General features: G+C 42.7%; 1 protein-coding gene across 1 annotated transcript in view; it reads right to left on the reverse strand.

Moving 5' to 3' along the window:
* ZNF366 (zinc finger protein 366) overlaps positions 1–17,554 on the reverse strand; it is a 64,023-nt gene extending 46,469 nt beyond the window's left edge. The window contains exon 1 of the mRNA XM_003785899.1: positions 17,383–17,554. The gene's annotated coding sequence lies outside the window, so the exon portion shown is untranslated. The remainder of the gene's footprint in view (positions 1–17,382) is intronic.
* Between the last annotated feature and the right edge of the window lie 2,996 nt (positions 17,555–20,550).

Raw genomic sequence — 20,550 nt, forward strand, 5'->3', positions numbered from 1 at the left:
AGGAATAGAAAACACATGAGACACTGCTGAATGAGGCCTCCACTTCTGAAGTGAGTTCCCAAAATGACAGACAAGGACAGGTGTCTTTCAGAATCTCAGCAGAGAGGAGACACGCAGGAGACGGCAAGGTAACAAGGAGAGTTCCATGCAAGAGATTCCTATGAGCATCTGTGGAGGGCAGGCACTGCGCTGGGGGTGGAGGGGATAGTAAGAAGACAGTGATGGCCCTGACCTTCTTAAGGAGGGTGACAGACAGCATTGTTATTTTGGGTTCATTTTCATCATGCCAGACTGTTGTGTATAATACAGACCTTTAACATCCCTGCCCACCACACATGATTGGATGCCAACAGTCACTGAGATAAACAAAAAGCAGCCTCCCTGTTTCCAAAAGCCTCTAGGAGGATTGGACTCCCCCAGTTAAGAGCTGTTGAATTTGAGTGTGGTAGTTGTTGTAGGAAATAACGCACACAATTCTCAGTGGTGCTTGAAGGATCCCAGTATCGGTAGCAGGAGCCAAAGAGAAGCCACAGAGAAGCCTGTTCTGGGGCCGCCTTCCCACCCAGAAACAGCACTCTCTGTCTGCATCTTGCACATCTTGTCCTGACCTGTGGGCTCAGGGTCAAGGGAGGCAGGACTGGGTCTGAGGTGCTATGGAGCCCTCAAAAGACACTAAATTTAGTGGGTTTGGGAGTGAGTAGAATGATTTGAAGAAATAAGAAAAAGCTATATGGGGTGGAGATTGGTTAGAAAGAACCCCCTGACATTCTTTGATAGTATAACTAATTGGTCTGATAAACATGAACAGATGTAGAGCTGACCCACAGCCCCATGGAAGGGTCTTGGATGACTAAAGGTACATCATTTCAGAATTCATGTCATCTGACCGCCTCAAAGATCTGGTGCATACTTTTGTCAACTTGAAGCCCTCTTCCTCATTTTGGGGTTGCATGTGATTATTTGGGAGAAGAGGAAGCAAGTTGAGAGAAAGGGAAACTAACATTCACTGAGCACCTAGAATGGCCAGGCAAAGTACTAAGTGTGTTCAAGAGACTTCTGTCACAGACAGGCTGATCAGCATAGGAGGACCATAAACCCGAGGCCAGGCAGCCCGGGATCTGAACTCTAGGTTTCCCCCCCTTACAACTGTGGCAAGTTACTCAGTCTCTGAGCTCCAGTTCCTTCATATGGAAAGTGAGGATTAAAAAAACAATAGCCCAATATGCAGTGTTATTGCTAAGATTTCATAAAATAGGAAATTTAAAGCATCTGGTACCAGAAAAAGGCATTCAATAAATAGTAATTACATTGATATTTGTTTTTCCCAATAAGTACTTCAAACTGACACTTAAAAGAATTAGATTTGTTTCATTTGGTAGAAACAGGGCCAGTGGGTGGAAGTAACCAGGAAATGTATTAATCCCCTTAGTGTAATCATTTCTGGAAAGTTCTAGAAGGCTCAGTTGTGCCTTATTCACTTTAGTGTCTGTATTATCAGCTCAGAGCCTCCCCTACATATGGGCACTAGCTGCTGTCATTCTTACCGCCTGGTCTTAGAAAAAGCAGGGGATTCTGAGAAGCTGATTATTTTTTCCTTGGCCCATTTACATGAAACCTTTGTTAAGAAAAACATCAGGGTGGCGCCCATGGCTCAAAGGAGTAAGGCACCGGCCCCATATGCCAGAGGTGGCAGGTTCAAACCCAGCCCTGGCCAAAAACTGAAAGGAAAAAAAAAGAAAAACATCAGCTGGTGCTAAAAACTAGGGGCCATCTATTAAAGTCTAGCAATAGGTTCTTTTTCCTACCCTCAAAATATCACTTCGCAAACACACACACACACTCAAAATTAAAAAAACGAAAGCGAAACAACTGTTTCTATTAGGCTAGAAGGTTGTTTATGTAATAAAGCTAAATCACTATCCATGGGATGATCTGAAAGTAAAATTTTAAGCTAACATTGAGCCTGCTATGAAAGGCCATTCTTACTTCCTTTGACCATCTTAGAACTGTGGTCCTCAGCATTTGGGTTTATGGAAAGAAGGCATTGTTTCTCTCCCCATATTTAGAGGGTCTATGACCTTGTTTCCTCTATGGTTTTCAATGAGGAACAAAGCCTGTGAATATCAGTTCCAGGCCCAAACTTTTTTCACCCTGATACCTTAAAGGCATGTTTTGATGCATCTAATATATGAAGTTGATAGACTGGTAAAGTCTATGGGGTCAGAAAACACAGCAACATCATCAGCTGTCTACTTGAGTTCACTGAAGTGCATACTCCCCAAATGTGCCATCTACATAAAAGCAGTCTAAACTGCCTGCCTGTGACTAAGGAAATGGAGGTGAGGAATCACATCTCTACAACTACCCTTAATTCCTGCCCTTATTCATTCCAAAAATGTCTATTGAGCTCCATTGTGTTAAAAACAGTCTCCAAAAAAAAAATCCTTTTACCATAAGGACACTTGCACTTGACTGTTTATCATAGCTCAATTTATAATTGCCAAAATGTGGAAACAGCCTAAATGCCCACCAACCCAGGAGAGGATTAACAAGCTCCATGGAATACTATTCAGCCATTAAAAAAGATGGAGACTTTACATCTTTTGTATTAACCTGGATGGAAGTAGAACTCATCATTCTTAGTAAAGCATGACAAGAATGGAGAAGCAAGAATCCTATATACTCAATTCTGATATGCGGACAATTAATGACCTAGTACATGGTGGGGGGTGGGGGAAGGGGAGAGAAGAGAGAGGGAAGAAGGGAGGGGGTGGGGGGGTCACTGTGTGTGACACACCTTTTGGGGGCAGGACATAATTATCAGAGGGACTTAACCTAACAAATGCAATCAATGTAACCTGGTTCAAAAACTAAAAGAAAAAAATCTATTAGATCTTAATTTATGGGCTAACATAAGGTATATCCTGGAAAATGTCCCAGAGACACTGAGAAGAATGTGTTTGCTGTTGTTGTTTGGGAGAGTGGTCTGTGTAGGTCTATCAGATCTAGTTGGTTTATTGTATTATTTAAGTCCTTCATTTTCTCACTTTTCTATCCATTATTGAAAGTGAGATATTGAACTCTCAACAATTATTATAGAAAAATATTTCTCTGTTCAATTATATAATTTTTTGCTTCATAAAAAATAGGAAAAAAAGAAAAAAAAATAGTTTGCTTGCTAGATGAACCTGTGAGGCATCGAATATTTTATTCACAACATTAAAATGGATATACTTGTTTAAAAAAAGGGAACAGTCTCAAGTGGTGCTCACCAACCTTCACAGGTGCTGAGGATTTCATGCATTAACATGCATTAACCCGGGTGACTGTCACAGCAGTCTCTGTGGTAGGTACCACTCTTTCCCCCACTTTGTCAATGAGGAAACTAGGACACAAAGAGGTTAAGCAAATTGTCCAAGGTCACACAGTTAGTAAAGGAAGAAACAAGGAATTTGGAGGAAGAGAGTCGTTAGATGAAGGCAGAAATTAAACATCAGTGATGAATACTTCCAGGCACTTTCTAATCAATCAAATTTATTATAGGCAGCAATTTAAGAATGGAAATGTTCTTTGCCAGAAGACCTAGATTATTCAAAATACCCCTTGCAATTTGTTGATGAACCCTAGCTTTGGTCTACTTCAGTGAATTGCAGACTTCTCGGATTGAGGACCTCTTTTGTAAATTTCAAAAAAAAAATTTCATTTTGAAAATCCCTAATAAATTAGAAAAAAAGATAATCAAAAGTTAATTTGAATTAAATAACATCTTTACCTTAATTTATGTTGAATGAATGACTGACTGAACTACTATAACATAACCAAATTTGAGAAGCAGAGATGCATACACCTCTAAACCATTAGTCAACTGGAAAGCATTAAGTGCCTGACATCTCTGCACAGACTCTTTGTATCACTAATGACTCCCCATTCCCCCAATGGTTCACAGAGCTGTATGACTTCACCTGAATTATCTATGATCTCTGAGCCTCAGTTTCCTCACCTTTAATGGGAGGATAACAGGAGATGTTATTTCAAAGGATCTGAGAAAATTAATGTGAGACTAACAAGAATTTGGAGGGCTCTGTCCTAGATAGTACAAAAATAGTCTAAAACAAATGTAGTCCTAATGCAATTAAGAAGAGCAGATACACATGAAAGAGTTAGTAAGCGGGGAAACCACTAACCTACACTGTGCCTTCTGGTTCTAGCACATGATCTGAAAACACCTAAGGCGGAGTGTATGAAAAGGAGTCTACGATCATGTAATACACAAAGGAAACTTGTTCTTCCAAAGTTGTCAAGTTTTGTGGTGTTTGTTTTGGGTTTTGGGTGGCGAGAGGACTGCTATCTATGGCTGAGACTTTTGAAGGTAGAGGGGCCCACAGAGCATTGTCTGGATTTAGACAACCCCTGCCATGCTACATAAGACTGAGGATGGGAAATAGAGGTAATACGCACATATCACGGTGACAACTTTTCCTATTTGGTTTGCTTTGATCTGAAGCAGCAACTCATATTTATCGAATGCCTGCCATGGAAAGGAGGTTATGCAATGGTGCTAATATTAATATTTAATAATATTTTGATCCAAATGTAATTTAAGGCACATTTATCACATAAATTGAAACTCGCTGTAACTTAATAGTTTTGGCCTCTTGTATAATGTCACAATCTTGTAATTTTACAGCCCACATCGGTCACATGTGAAGGATAAAATTGACTCCAGGGGCTGGAATCTTGGTATTGACTTGGGGGCAGCGGAATTTATTCTAGCCTCTTCCTTTGGGTTGTTAGGTTGAAAAAACAAGCTATTCTAGCTCAGAGGCTGTGGCTGATTACAACTGTGAACAGGGAATCCATAGTCTGCTTAGATGCCTCTCTTTGCACTCAGCCTCAGAGAAGCTCCTGGTCCCATGAGCAGGGCTGTTGAAATGGATAAGTAGAAGGGCTAACAGTGTATTGAATACTACTATGAGGCGCGCACTGTGCTAAGCAATGACATGAATTATCACTCTTAATCTCCACCCAAAGAGGGTGATGCTACCTTACACCTGTCAGGTAGATGGAAAAAAGAGGTGAACTACCAGGGTCACACTGCCAGCAGGTGAGGTGGCTGTGGGTGTCATACAGTATACTCTTGTATACAATCTTGCTATGTTTTCCCCAGGCTTCTGGGATGCCATCTCACCCTGGCTGACACTCACATTTGACATGTTGCCAAGAGGACAGGCACTCAGTCAGTAGAGAGGCAAGTGAGCAAGATGGAATAAAGCCTTTGCTTGTGGCTTTATATGTGGCATTTAGTGACATGCTGGCAGGTAAAAGATAAGAGGAATACCAATAATCATCCTTAAAGAAATTCTCAGAGCATGGACCTTGAAATCAGAAATACACTTCGAGATCAACTGGTCCAACGCCTTCATTTTACAGGTGAGGAAACAGAGGCTCAGACCTTTGTCCACTGTCACAGAACCGGTATGACCTGGGTCTCAAAAGACTCCTCCCTGTCTCTCCTCCTCCACTCTCTTGCACCTGCACATGTGTGTGCAATTAACCAGAATCTGTCATTAATAATAATTAATAAATAAGTCTATTGTATCCTTCCAGAGATATTCTATACATATCAAAAAGACACTTTTTTAAAGACAAAAATGATGGCTCTCTATACAATGAGAACACCTTGGCTTTTTTACTTTACAGGCTGGAGATTGTCCCCCGTATCAGATATGTAGAGCTGCCCCACTCTTTACGTTTTTCCAAATTATTTTAAATAGCTTTACTGAGGTCTTAGATAATATAAAACCCATGCTTTTTAAAGTATGCATTGTAATCATATTTTTAGAAAATGTATACATTTGTGTAACTATTATCAAAATTTAATATTGGAATAATTTCATCACTCCAGAAAGTTTCTTTAAGCCTCCAGCAGTCTATCCTTGCTCCCACCCTGAGCCCCAGAAAACTACTTATCTGCTTTCTGTCTCTATAGTTTTGTACTTTTAGAAATTTCATATAAATGAAATAATTCAATACTTATTGTGTGTCTGATTCCCTTACTAATTTTGTGTCCAACGATTTCATTCAGCATGATGATTTTGATTCATCTGTGTCGTTGCATTTATCAGTATTTCCTTTATAATTGTTGAGTAGTTATCCCATTGTGTAGTTATGCCAGTTTTGCTTATCTGCTCACCAACTTATGAAACTTTGGATTGTTTCCAAAGTTTGGGGTTATTATGAATAACGCTGTGGTGAACATTTGTGTTCAAGTCTTCATGTAGACTTCTGATTTCAATTTTTAAGCATAGTTATCCAGAAGTAAAATTGCCTCAAGGTATGGTAAATGTATACTTAACTATTTAAGAAGCTACCAAACTGTTTTGCAAAGTAGCAGTAGCCTTCTATATTCCTACCAGCAATGGAGGAGCTTCAATTTCTCCACATCGTTAGCAACATGTAGTATTCTTTATATTTTTGGTTTTCATCATTTTACTAGGTGTATCATGGTATTTCATCATGGTTTTAGTTTGCATTTTGACAGGCTAATAGTATTGCACAACTTTCTGTGTGTTTATTTCACCATTTATATATTTTTTTTGTAAGTATCTATTCAAAACTTTTGCTGATTTTAAAATTGGGCTGTTCGCCCAATTGTTGGAAGACAAAGTATCCAATGTACTCAGCCATACTATGAAACTAATTTATAGCTTTCATAGGAAAACTATAACCCAATTTTAGCCCAAGAATATAGGGAAAGGGGTGGGGGACGATGGGTGGAGGGAGGGTGATTGGTGGGATCACGCCTGTGGTTTATCCTATAAGGGTACTTGTGAATCTCTCTAAATGTAGAATATAAATGTCTTAAAACAATAACTAAGAAAATGACAAAGGCTATGTTAACCAGTTGGATGAAAGTGTTTCAAATTGTATATAGCAACAGCACTCTGTACCCCATGATAGCATTAATGTACACAGATATGATTTAATTAAAAAAAAGAGTTATGTATTCTAGAAACAAGTCCTTTATTAGATATATGTTTTGCAAATATATAATTTGTGCCTTGTCTTTTTCTTTTCATTATGGTGTCCTTATATTGAAGAGCAAAATTTTTCATTTTGTTGGAGTCTAACTTATTAATGTTTTCACTAATTATTTGTGTATTTTGTGTCATAACTAAGTCATTGCCTAGCCAAAGTTATGAAGATTTGCCGTGGTGGCTCATACCTGTAATCCTAGCATGCTGAGAGGCCAAGACGGGTGGATTGCTTGAGCTCAGGAGTCTGAGACCAGCCTGAGCAAGAGTGAGATCTTGTCTCTACTAAAAATGAAAAATGAAGCAAGAGGATTGCTTGAGCTCGAGAGCTCGAGGTTGCCATGAGCTGTGACACCACGGCACTCTACCAAGGGTGACAAAGTAAGACTCTGTCTCTTTAATTAAAAGAGGTGCCCATAGCTCAGTGGTTAGGGCACTGGCCGCATACACCAAGGCAGGCAGGTTCACACCCAGCCCGGGCCTGCTAAATAACAATGACAACTGCAACAAAAAAATAGCCGAGCATTGTGGGGGGACGCCTATGGTCCCAGCTACTTGGGAGGCTGAGGCAAGAGAACTGCTTAAGGGTGGTGCCTGTGGCTCAAAGGAGCAGGGCGCTGGCCCTATATGCCAGAGGTGGCATGTTTAAAACCAGCCCCAGCCAAAAACTGCAAAAAAAAAAAAAAGAGAGAGAGAGAGAGAACTGCTTAAGCCCAAGAGTTACAGGTTGCTGTGAACTGTGACTCCATAGCACCCTATTGAGGGCAACATAGTGAGACTCTGCCTCAAAGAAAAAAAAAATTGAAAGAACAAAGTTACAAAGATTTCTCCTTTGTTCCCCTTTAGAAATACTCTAGTTCTAACTCTATTAGGTCTATGACCTACTTTGAGTTAATATATGTGTATAGTGTGAGGGAAGAGCCAACCGTCTTTTTTTCTTTTGTATATAGACGTTTTTCAGTACCATTTTGTTAAACAGACTGCCCTACCTCTGCACCTTTGTCAAATCAACTGAACATACACCTGGAGTTCATTTATAGATGCTATTCTATTCCCTCATTTTTTAGGACTGCATAATATTCCATTGTGCATATGTACTGGACTTAATGTAACCAATATGTTATTGGTGGTGGACAATTGTTCTATTTCTAATTTTTTTTCTGTTCCAAATAATGCTGTTGCAGATACATTATATGATAAGGATGTCTTTTTGCATCTCCTATTTGTAGGATACATTTCAAGAGGAGCTGATGTTACTTGATAGACACCCACAAAATGCTCTCTGTAGAAAGTTTTGCTAATTCACAATCACCCCAGAAACGTCTGAGAGCACTCTCCAGAGCCCTTGGAACAAGTGTGCTAAGGAATGTTTCGCCTTGGCTAATCAAGTAGATAAAAATTGGTATCTCGTCTTTTTAATTTGCATTTTCTTATTATGAATTAGGCTGAGTGTCTGTTATTTTCTACATGTTTAAGAGCCAACTATACTTCATTTTGCGTTCATGTGTGTTCGTGTGATTTGCTCACGTTTCTGTTCCCAGTAAGCTCTTTGTGATGCACATAGCCGAGGCTTTGCCCTAGTTTTTTGTGGGTCTTTTGATTTTGTTTATTGAGTTTTGACCCTGCAGAAGCGTTTTGTTTTAATGTGATAATGTACATTAAATGTTAAGTCTTCTGGCTAAAACTAGGAGGACCCTTCCTACTCTGAAATTTAAAAAAAGAAATCTCTTTTGCTTTAGTATTTTTATGTTTTTATTTTTTGAGACAATTTTTTTAGTAGAATTTTGGATTCACCGTGTGTTTTTGTTTTTAACATTTTAAGTCTTTGATCTACCTAGAATTCATTTTAACTTAAGAAATGAAGTTGTGGTTTAAGTTCTTTTTTTCCCCAAATAGCTACCGGGTTGTCCCAACATTATTAATTACATAATCCAACTTTCCCCTCTTGTATGCAATGCAATTTTTATCCTATGCTAGATTCCCATGTGCATTTGGACTCACCAACCTGTGAATCCGCTCACATGTCAGTAAGCACACTCAGACCTGCTCTCTCACTCCACGTGTAGCGTTCTTTCCTGTATAACTTGCATTCTCAGAACGACACACAGTAAGTGCATGAAATCCCTTCTGAATTATTTCAGTTTCCTTAAATTTTCTCTCACTTTCTCCCTGCTGCCACTGGCTAACAATATTCAAACTCTTTTTATCTCTAAGAAAAATATAATTGTGACAGTTAATCTGTTTGGACATGAAAGGGACTGAAAATCAGATACTACATTCTTGAGTCAAACAGAGAATTTGGAGCCAACTCCCTGACTCTTACTCCTTTATAAGAGCCAGTAATTTTGGATAGTGTATGAGTCGGGTACAAGCGTAAGGCATGTGTACCATATGCATAATAGATAGCACTTTGTTAGGTAAACCAACTCCTCTCCCCAAACTATCCATATTGGTTGAAAAACAAATACATTTTATGTCCAAATCCTGCTGAGATGGGATTTGTTTACCACTAAATGTCCTTCCCAACTACATGTATTAAAGATGTGTTGCTGAAATTCTTGTAGGAGACTCAGAAGGGGGAAAGGAGCCAATGGAAGTCACACTAAACGGTGGGATGTGTCTGAGCACTCGGAGGCTGTGAAGACAGGCTGAATGGGATTGCGCTTCTTCAGAATGCTTCGGAATTGAGCTGCACCTTCTTTCCCTAAGTCTGGGCTCTCTGCTCCTTCTCCATATCCCTGTTCAGATCTGGAGCCCATGCTGCAGATAAGAACTCCTCTGTCCCTGGAGACCCTGACCCAACCTGAGCCAGGTGACGGTGCTGTGCCTTCACTGCGGTGCCCGAGGGCTGTGGACCGTGCTGGCTGCATCATTGGATATCTCCTGAGTGTCTAGAGACGAAGCTCAGAAAAGTCTTTCCTTGTCCAGCTTTCTGAAAACCAAGTAAGAGGTGGCGAAATCCTGGATATACCTACTAGTTACCTCTTAAAACTTTTTGCATGGTCCTCACTCTAAGAATTCAAGTTCTAGCACCCCAGGAACCCCAAATTGGTTAAATATAGTGTGCCTTAGCACTTGGGAAGTGCTCAATAAATACTCTCTTAGAATAATGCTGGAAGACCCTCATTCATGCTTTTTTTTTTTTTTTTTTTTTTTTGAGACGGAGTCTCAAGCTGTCCCCTTGGGTAGAGTGCCATGGCATCACGCTCACAGCAACCTCCAACTCCTGAGCTCAAGCGAGTCTCCTGCCTCAGCCTCCCAAGTAGCTGGGACTACAGGCGCCCGCCACAACGCCTGGCCATTTTTTGGTTACAGCCATCATTGTTGTTTGGCCGGTCCGGGCTGGGGATTCACTAGCCACTTGAGCCACAGGCGCCGAGCCATTCATGCTTTTTTTTTAACTGAAAAAGTTCTTTGGGAGTAGAGAGGAGGGGAAGCTCGCCCCACTTACTATGCAGGGGGAAGAAAATGCCTGGACTAGAAAAACAGTCAACAAGAAATGAGTGGGGGACACTACTGCAGTGGGTGCTCCCCAAGACTGTCGAAAACATAAAATCCCTCATCTCCCTGGGTGTCCGAGGAAGCAGGCCAGAAAGCCCGGTGACAGGCGAGAAGCTGCTGGCTCTCTCCAGGCCGAGGCCTGCTGCGCTCAGCCACACACACCAGAGGCTATTCCAGTCCTCTCCCTCACTCCCTTCCTGCCCTGCTTCCTTCCCCCACCCCTCCAACAATAGTCCCCTCTTGATTTCTGTTCTAAATGAGAACGGTGAGTCCCCAGTGCAAAGGAAACTTCCAACTGGGAAGAGTGAGGTGTGTGCGCTGGCATCTCCTCCTTGGCTGTGGGGCTGGAGCACGGGGTCCTCCCACTCTTCCCTGAGGGAGACACAGGGCAGACGGCAGGGTTTCTGGCCTGCGTTCTCAAGCACTCGAGGGAAGAGGCTGGCAGAGAACCTCAGATTCCTGGAAGAAAGACCTCTGGTGTGCTCTTTCTCTTGCACGTGTGCACTGTTGTTTTTAAATACTTTCAAGCTATTAAAGAAAAGTTAATTTTTTTGTACACAAACTACTCATCCCTGCTGTCCCCAGAGACTTCTTTACCCTGACCCAGGATCTTGGGTAATAGGCAGTACCACGGTCCCTTCTCCAGATTTGTTAGATGTGAGCCAAGGCCTAGAAATATGCTCCGGGTAACTCTGCTGATTGGTGCTCAGAACACACCTGAAGACTAATACCCTGGCCCTTTCCTCTCTGAGAGTGTCAGGATTTCATGGTGTGGAGTTAATTTGCTGGGAAGACCACGGAAGTCAGGCCACATGTTGCTGAGCGCTGAATAGAATTGAGACTTGTCTAATGATGCCACTGTCTAATAGGGAACTGCGTTGTCACCGGCTAAATCAAAGTTAACAAATGGCTTTGTAACTCCTTGGAATAGGGCCCTACAGTCTGGGATCAATCTGTGTGCAGCAGGTCAAAATCCAAGGCACCCGAACATGCAACTGAATCCCTCAGACAGCTTGTTAAAATCCGATTCTGACCAAGTAAGTCTGGGCCGGGGCCTGGGACTCTGCATTTCTAAGGAGCTTCAAGGTGAAGTCATGCTGCTGGTCCTTTAGGCACGTTAAATGGGCACTGCCCTAGAGGATGCTTAATTATTAGCTACAGATGACACTTCTTCCCCTTAATAAGAAACCTGAAAATAAGCAACATCCATTTAATGACCCTGAGCCAATCATTTACTTCAGTCAATCTGTTCAGCAAGGTGGTTGACTTTCTTCATCTCCCACATGAGAAGAATGAAGCACTTCTTCGAACGGGAGGGTTAAGTGAAATGATGGCCCCAAGCCCGGCAGTGACTCCTCCCTGCACGTGTCACTGCTGGTGGTAAATCATTCTCCCATTTAAAATTAGTGGCCACCCTAGAATGGGGTCCAAGGGAAGCCATACTATATCAAAGCAAAATGAGAGAATGGTCCAGAATTTCCTCCGTGGGCCCCTGGGACTTGACGCTGAAGAGATCAACCTTCTCAATGTGAACAGAGAGCAGCTTTTTCAGTTCCTGCTAGTAACAACAGACACCTTGGACCCCAACATAATCGGCATCATCCCAAATCCCAATTTGTTATTAGGCATTTATATTGACCACTTTAAATTTGCCAAATAAATGTAAAACTGCCTCCATCTGGTATTTGGCTGTCTCCCTCACTTTGAATTAAATAAAGAAAGGGTGCTGTGCTCAACAAGGCTATCACATTTCTCTCCCTGAATTCACCCCTTGGTGTTTTGTAAACTCAGCCTAAGTGGTGTTCCTTTAACTTGGATTTACGGCTGTTGCCTCTAACAAACCAGAGAGCACTGAGCATTTCCTGCAAGGTTAAATCCTGCCTCACAGATCTTTTCGTCAAGGAAAAACAAATGATCTCTCTCTCTCCAAGCACAATGTGCTAACCCATCATCTGCCCAGAAAATAAATGGCAAATATAATGCAACCAATAGTATTTTCTGTTTGTCTATCTTGTGAACGCTAATCTCCCATGAACGGGTGGGCGGGGAGTACTGACCAGCATGACAGCTTAACACGCCTGTACCAGCCCCAGGCACACAGCGGCAAAACAAGCTGCGTAACCTCAGTCAGCTCAGGTGAGGAATAAATCTGTCTGGCAATTTGGCATTATCTACCTGCCAAGACTGTTTGCCTAACTTCTTTAGTCATTAGCTACTTCATTTGGCCTTATATAAAGTTAGCATCTTTCACTCTGCAGCACACTTATTCATTAATTCATCTATTAGGAATTAATAGATGCAAATATTTCTTATGCATCTATCAGCTGCTATGTGGTAGTATAGTCTCTGGGCGTGTAGCGGTGAATGAACAAAATCCCTATCCTCATGGAGCCCACTTTCTGGTGAACTTACATTCTGCACACAGCCCCTAAGAAAGTGCTTCATCTAAATATCACTGCTTTATATAAATGTGTTTGGTATTGGAATAGTCAAAAAGACCAGCGTTATCGGGCTAGCTGTTTCCAAGAATACACACCAATGTATTTGTTGTCTTTACACTCCTTGGTGTGAACAGGTCAGACCAAGACCCGTTCCCAGAATATATGCTCATTATAAGATGCAAATAATATAGAGATGCACACATTAAAAATGCTGTTTATATGGAATTGCAATATATAGATCTATAATCAATCTTTCTATGATTTATATGTAGTTATATAGAACATTGATCATATCATCAGATTGCTAAGACATTCCTTATTCCATAATGCTAATAGCTTCTAGGACAATAATTGATACATTCCAAACTAACTTCTAGAGCGAACATCCAGTACTGAGTAGGAATTCCACTTAAAAGCCTGGCTCTGGGCTCGGCACCCGTAGCTCAGCAGCTAGGGCGCCAGTCATATATACTGGAGCTGGCAGGTTCGAATCCAGCCCGGGCCTGCCAAACGACGACAACCGCAACCAAAAAATAGCCAGGCATTGTGGCAGGCGCCTGGCGTCCCAGCTACTTGGAGGGTGAGGCAAGAGAATCGCTTAAATCCAAGAGTTTGAAGTTGCTGTGAGCTGTGATGCCACAGCACCCTGCCCAGGGCGACAGCTTGAGACTTTGTCTCAAAAAAAGAAAAGAAAAGAAAAAATAAATAAAAGCCTGGCTCTGAGGACATATATTTACAGTAGGCATCAGTGTCATCCTGAAGAAGGTGGAGAGGACACTGGCGATCCATTTCAGAGAAGGACGGGATGTCCACAGCAGGACTCTGCACTCATCCATGTAAACAAGCCCCCGCAGGTGAGCTCTGACTGACACTCTCACACAGAGACCACCTTGAAAATCACATCCCGTTGTTTCACAAACCAGAAAGGCCCAAACAAGTAAAGAAACCCTTCAAATCCTGCATCCAGGGAGTACAGAGGTTGCATCCACACGGAAGGCTTCTGACTCCCCATCTCGTCTTGTCTCTACCGCATACACCACACAAGAAGGCACCGATTTGCTCCCCTAAGGCTGAGTGTCCAAAAAAGCCTCTGTCGCCTGACAGCCTCTATGCTAACAAGCACACCTCCGCACCTCCGTGGTTCTAAAGACAAAAGGTTATTAGTGGTAGATTTGTGGTGGTTTGTTGCTTTCAGAAAGTGAAGGAATGTTTAACTAAGACCTAAATGAAATTATCACTATTACTTGACAAACTAATGGTCACATAAGTTTTAAAGTTTAGAGTAAGAGAAAAATAGCCTTTGGGTTGATCAGGTACCATACACACCCACCCCATGGTGATATAGTCTTCTGTGTATCTGTGTGAGGGGGAATGGCTCACCGCCAGAGCGTTTGAGGAGACAGAACTCCAAGTCTGCTCAGCCCTGGGTGTGGGGAGCATATGTCACTTCTAGTTCTTTTCTCTCTGCCTGAGTCATGGCACAGTCACCGTAGTCTCCAAAAGAAGTGTCTATAGCCCTCCACAGCCAAGGGAAAAGGTCACCAGTGACACAGAGCTGGAGAGCTGGGGGAAGTAGGTGAAAGGGAGAAATGTCTGCCATGCAATTAAGATCTGTTCACACACTCATTCAAATTGTAAACTTTTATCCCAGGCAAACATTCCCCTGCATAGAGCTCTAATATATACTGGCATTTGACAAAGCTAACTCTAGCATTTCTGCAGCAAAGATGACTATCAAGGCATTGGACTCCACTTTCTTTTATTTTGTAAGAATTCAGCTTTCAAATGTCTTCACTTACTATGTGCCTGACTCTAAAGCTTAGAGAAATAAGTTTAGTTCTAATCAATATTTGGTAAGCAAGAATAATGACACAAATTATACGAGCTGCATTCTATTCACTATATTAAAAAATATTGTACTCTCAAGTGTTAACACATGACTTTAAAAATGACAGCTGACATCAACTCACTCCTACTATTTGCCAAGAACTGTGTTAACTATTTTCTATCAATAGCCATATTTAATCCTCACAACAACTCTATTGTATTGATGCAATTTTACATTTGGGGACACCAAGACTTGGTTTACACACCTGAGCTAAGTAAGGCCGGTGATCAGCGACAAAGCTGGAATTGAAACCCCAATCTGCACGACAACACAGACTGTGCCATCTTCTCAGATCCCAGCACACAGACCTCCAGGACTCACATTCTAAAATTTTTTAAAATTAAATTTGTAATGTAGTTATGTGTATAGTTTCGGCAGAAGTTAATTAATGAAATCGTGTGTGTGTGTGTGTGTGTGTGTGTGTGTCAAATTCTGGATCATTCCAAACTGGAATTCCCCCAGTGATAACACAAAAGAGCCTCTGATGACCCCAAAGAAGAATCATCTACTGGAAGTTTCCACAAATGCCAGCTCACTCCTTGGAGTTGAGTAAAGCAACTTGTAGATTGAGCAGAAGCAACTTACACCAGGGGATGGCTTTTTTCTTCCAGTAGCTAAAGTCTCCCTCACCCCCGATATCTAACAAATATCTGATGGCAATGACTTAACTTGAATGGAAACTTTGAACATATGTTTTTGTTGTCTTTTAAAGAAAACTGCCTAGCCCCAGCTCCTTCACCCTGAGCCACAGTGAGGATCGTGCAGCAGTGGGGCTGTTTTCTGAGTCATGGGCCTTCCCGCATTCTACCTTCCTTGTCTTTAGTTCAAAGACTCTGCTATCATTTGTTTCTTGTCGCATTTGATGCTTTTATGCAATAACCAGAACTAGGGAGTATTCCTAGATGTTTTAATTGGGCACCAAATTAAACACGTTATCAAGAGAAATGAAACTGAAAGAAGCAAATCAAGATCACAGCCCTGAGTTCTCTTCTGGGGCCACGATCACTGATAAATTATGCAATAATGCCCGAGATGATCAGCCCCGGCTACCCTTTGACCTGAAGATCCATGAAGATGGGGTGGCAAGGGTAGATGATAGGGAAGCTATTATTATTTAGAATAATAAAGCTTTCAGCTGTTATTAGAATAATTTTGCATCCTCAAGCAGGCAAACGCTAATCACATCTCTCTTACATTTTATGGAGCTCCTAAGGAAAGTCTCTTGCAAAAAGGAGAAGAGAAAGGAGGTCTGACGAATGGAACCAAACCTGCCCAGCACTCCAGTAGCTCTGTAATATTTCCTTATCCATATTAAGATGATGGCTCAGTTGTGAACAAACATTAATTACTCGGTGGTGGCTAAAGCATAGTCTGGCCAAATCAATATAAAAATAATAAGTCCAGTTACTTTTATACTTGTCACATCCCAGTCATTTCAATCAGCAAATTTAATAGAAATGAATATTTTCTTCAAAATATGCATGGCCGTTGCCTTTCACAAATTATTCACGTTAGTAAACACACAGACAGCCTTTCAGAGCGCTCTTGCTGGCCTGTTTTTGACAATATAATCTTAGCTCCCTTCTGGCTTGCCATGATGAGGTCTTGGTAACATTATCTTTTCTGACAAAGTTAATGGCTTTAATAGACTTATAAAAATTAGTTGTGTGTGTGAATTTGCCTAACTTGCAATAGGACTCTATGTGGTGCTTGGAAAACCAGGCACAGGGCGAATTATTTTTCAATTGCATCTATAGCTTCCTTTCCCCTCCTAATGACACAAGCGATCAATCTTTATCTTCCCATTCTAGTCATACGTTGTTTTCCAAAAATAAAGCCATATGCCCCCAAATCTCTGCCTTCTTTGGTAGATGAGGTCTTTCATTGACAGCAAATAATAAATTTACACTCAACCCACCTGTGGAGCTTGAATACACATAAGCCTCCCACCACCACCACCACCCCCCCACCACACAGTATTATTTCAAAGTGACATTCCCTTTTTTCCAGTGATGCAGAATAATAGTCACAAATTAACAGTTCTTTTTTTGAGGAGATGCTCAATGGATAAAAAAAGAACAAGAGAAGGGCACCTCAATTCAGATAACATGTAACAAAACCTCCAGAGCAAACCAGTTCTGAACAGACACCCTGGTGAGCTTCCCAGGACACAGAGCTGAGGAAGAGTGAACTCTCCAGTGGAACACGCCACACACTCACTCCCCTGGCTCCTGGTTAACCTGGCTGTGTTATCTGTGCCAAAATTCAGGTTTAACACAGTATCCTCCTTAGCCCCAGGGCAATTCTATTTCCAGTTCTGGCAGCCTCAGCTCTGCAAAGCATCATTATTCTCTTTAAAAAAAAAAAAAGTATAAGCTTAAATTCTGGGCCATCCGTCAGTCATAGCCTTTGATTAAAGACTTCACCCAGCCAGGAATTTTCTGTTGAAGATGCCCACATCAGTATCCGTCCCAGGGACATTGAAATGGAAGCAGAAATGATTGCATGGGTAACTTACCAGCTCCTGAGGTCTGAATGGCTGAAGCAGCCCCAATCCTTTACCTGATCCCTGCTTTCTTTGTCTCTCTCCCTCTCTCTCTCCCTCTTTCTCTTGTGTACAGATTACAAGGAACTTAAAGAACTCGCAGGGACAGTGTTTCAAATGACTTAAGAAAGAGAACAGGAACAATACTTCGTTCTCTTTTTCTCAGATGAGTACCTTCGGGAAGAAGGAAGGAAGGGAGGGGAGAGGAGGAAGTCAACAACCCTTTGCTTTCCTGAAAAAAAATAAGGAAACAGAAGATAGACATCTCATTTTCTCTTAAACAAAATGTTGGAAGGGGCAAAAAAAAAAAAAAAAAAAAAAAAATCTTTGAAAAAAGGAATTCCTCAAATATGCTCTCTGCCCTGGGAGCTTTAAAGAGATGAAAACGCCTTAGTGGCCTGTCCTGTCCAAACAAATGGTGTTCCAGCAAGGCAGGCTCTCCTGAGCTTGCAGACTCTGGTATCTGGTTTGCAGAACTGACACAGCCAAAAGGGAACAAATCATGTCCTGTCGACTCTGAGCGAGGGAAAGTTTAGCCTGCTGTGCTAACCGAGGCAAACGCACAGCCTGTAATGCAGGGCACCGAGGCCGGGCAGGCAGGACTTCTGGCTTTTCTAGGCCCTTTGAAACACCAGCGTTGCTGCAATCTCTCCACTGGTGCTAGATCCTAGAGTTTTTCTGAGACTGAATAGTAGATTTATGCCCCAGTCACTGGGCTTTATGCAATGGACCAAAGCCAGCTCCCACCTGTATCGATGGACAAAAAAGGGAAAGAAAGAACTTACCATACTTCTCCCAGACATGCTCATCTCAGAACCCTGGCTTACATGGTCCTACCTGGACATTCCTAAGGCTTCTTGGATTTAATCACCTCTGGAAAACCGGAAGGAGACTTCTCATTTGTTTTCAAATTACTGTGAAGCAGCATAGGTCTTAGATAAATCCGCCGAGTTGTCAGAAAGGGAGGAGAACATGGGAGGCCAGGGGTGGGCACGGGCTTTGCTTTGGCTTCACTGCACTTAGGAATAAGGTTGGTTTAAAATTCTCTGGTTTGTGTTGCGCGTCTCCTGCCTGTTATTCATCTGGTTAAAACCATTTTTACTATGCATAGGATCCAGCAGTTACATGGACTTTTGCGGCAGAAAAACAAAAACAAAAAAACACAGCCTTGGGTTACTTCCTTACTTCACCCCACTGTGGAGAGACATACACCTCATTGCGGAAGCCGTGAAGGTGAGTTCTGGGAAAAAATGATTCTGCTTCAGTGTCCATGGAAGACTTTTATTGGATACTATGGTCTAGAAGATTAATTTCTTTATTACAATGGTTTTCTTTCCCCTTGTCTATCTAGATATCTATCCAGTTTTCTGAATGTGTGTGCAAGTATCAGGGGAACGTAATGACATCATGGCTCAGTAGGCCATCCTAAGGGCCCGGATAGAGTCCCCTCCTTTGCATCTGCCCTGGCACCAGCACTGGCACAGCCCAGGCACGGGGGTTCTGGCAGAGGTGACCCAGCCCCGCCACAGGGGGAACACCGATGTCTGCCTTTTGCCCAAAGTCACACACAAACACTCCTCCGTCTCCTGGTTCCAGCTCCACTGCCCTTTGCCCTCTGCTGGCCTTCCTCTGTCCCTGCCTCTGTGGAAACACAAACAAAATCCAAGAAAGCCAGGGAAGAGCAGGGAGGATGGAACAGGGATGGCACGGGGGTGGCGTCTGTCAAAGGGGTAGCAATGCCGGGCCCACCTCTGAGCCACTGCTGGCTGAGCAGGCGGCAGCAGAGACCCACAGTAGAGAGGAGGCATCACCCAGAGGGTGGGGGGAGTGGGCAGCAGGGAGCGGCAGGGAGGGCTCGGCAGGGAGGGCTCAGCAGGGATGAGGTCATGTGAAGGGACAAAGCAGCTCAGATGACAACTGAGTCCTCACAGGCAGGACAGCGGCTCTCATCACCCAAAGAAAGCCTCCCAGCAACATGCAGCCCTTTCCAGATTTCTCTTCCTCTTTGCAGCCTCAGGGCATGGCCAGGGCTGAGCCCCAGGAGTCCAGTCAGAGTCCAAAGGATTTCCCTTTTAAGTCTGCAGAATGCGGGGACTGTCACGTTGAAGCCGTCTTGTTTTCTCCAGGCCAGCTGACCCACCCACGGGCCGCCTGGACGAGGGACAAGTCCCATTTCAGTCTGCATGGCTTTGATGTCGTAGGACACATCCCGCTGACCTGACAACTTCAGCTCTGCCTCGTGCCAAGCTGCTCCATTCAGATACCTCCTTGTCACCCTGTCTGGGAGACTCACAGAAAGGGTATTCCCTGTTTCCCGGCACTGCTGATCCCATGAAAGTCGCCCTCGAACACGGGTGAAAACACCCACAGGGCATCAGAGCTGAAACTAAGTCCCTCCCACTAGCTTTGGCAGGAGCGGTTTCTAGCCAGGCCCCTCCAGCCTCAGCTCTCTCCTGGCTCACCTGGATCTGACGGAGAGTGGAGGGAACAGGTGTTTGTGCTGAGCCAACTAAGGAGACGTGTTTGCAGGAGAGGAACACAGCCTGCCTGTGACTCCTCAGGAGAGTCCCACATTGCATGGCATATTATAGAGATTGAGAACCCAAAATAAGTGGCTAAGGCAAAGATCTCAGTCCATGGCAATTTATTAACCAAAGTTTGAGAGCACTCCTAGAAACAGCACAAGCCATAGAAGCATCTGTGCCCTGTGCTCTCTGAAGAGGGATTTAGGAGCTCAGTATTGAAGGTGAGAGGGCATACAGAAAGAAAAAGGGAGAATGGGGTGGGCAGTGGGGCAAATGGTTGCATTTCTACATTCTTGTAAGACACTAGTTAGTGCCCCTAAAAAATCAATGTTTTATATTAGAGAAGGTGAAAAAGAGAGTTAAGGTAGAATCACTTCTGTAGATGTCCCTGGGCAGGCGGAAGAATGAGTGATCTTGTCTCATTTCTGTTCTGCTCCTGGGAAGATAAAGTCATAATCAACATTATTAGTGTGGAATTGAACAGCCTTTGGTTTTAGGAGCTGGACTTAGCCTACAGACCTAAAGTCATCATTTACATGTCCTTGTTTATGAAAGGCCAAGGACAGATTTGCTTCTGAATAATCTATGGGGCAGTCTTTGGAGATGCCCCGGGGCC

The sequence above is a fragment of the Otolemur garnettii genome, unplaced genomic scaffold (assembly GCF_000181295.1).
Source record: "Otolemur garnettii isolate 467f Iridium unplaced genomic scaffold, OtoGar3 scaffold00017, whole genome shotgun sequence".
Taxonomy (NCBI): domain Eukaryota; kingdom Metazoa; phylum Chordata; class Mammalia; order Primates; family Galagidae; genus Otolemur; species Otolemur garnettii.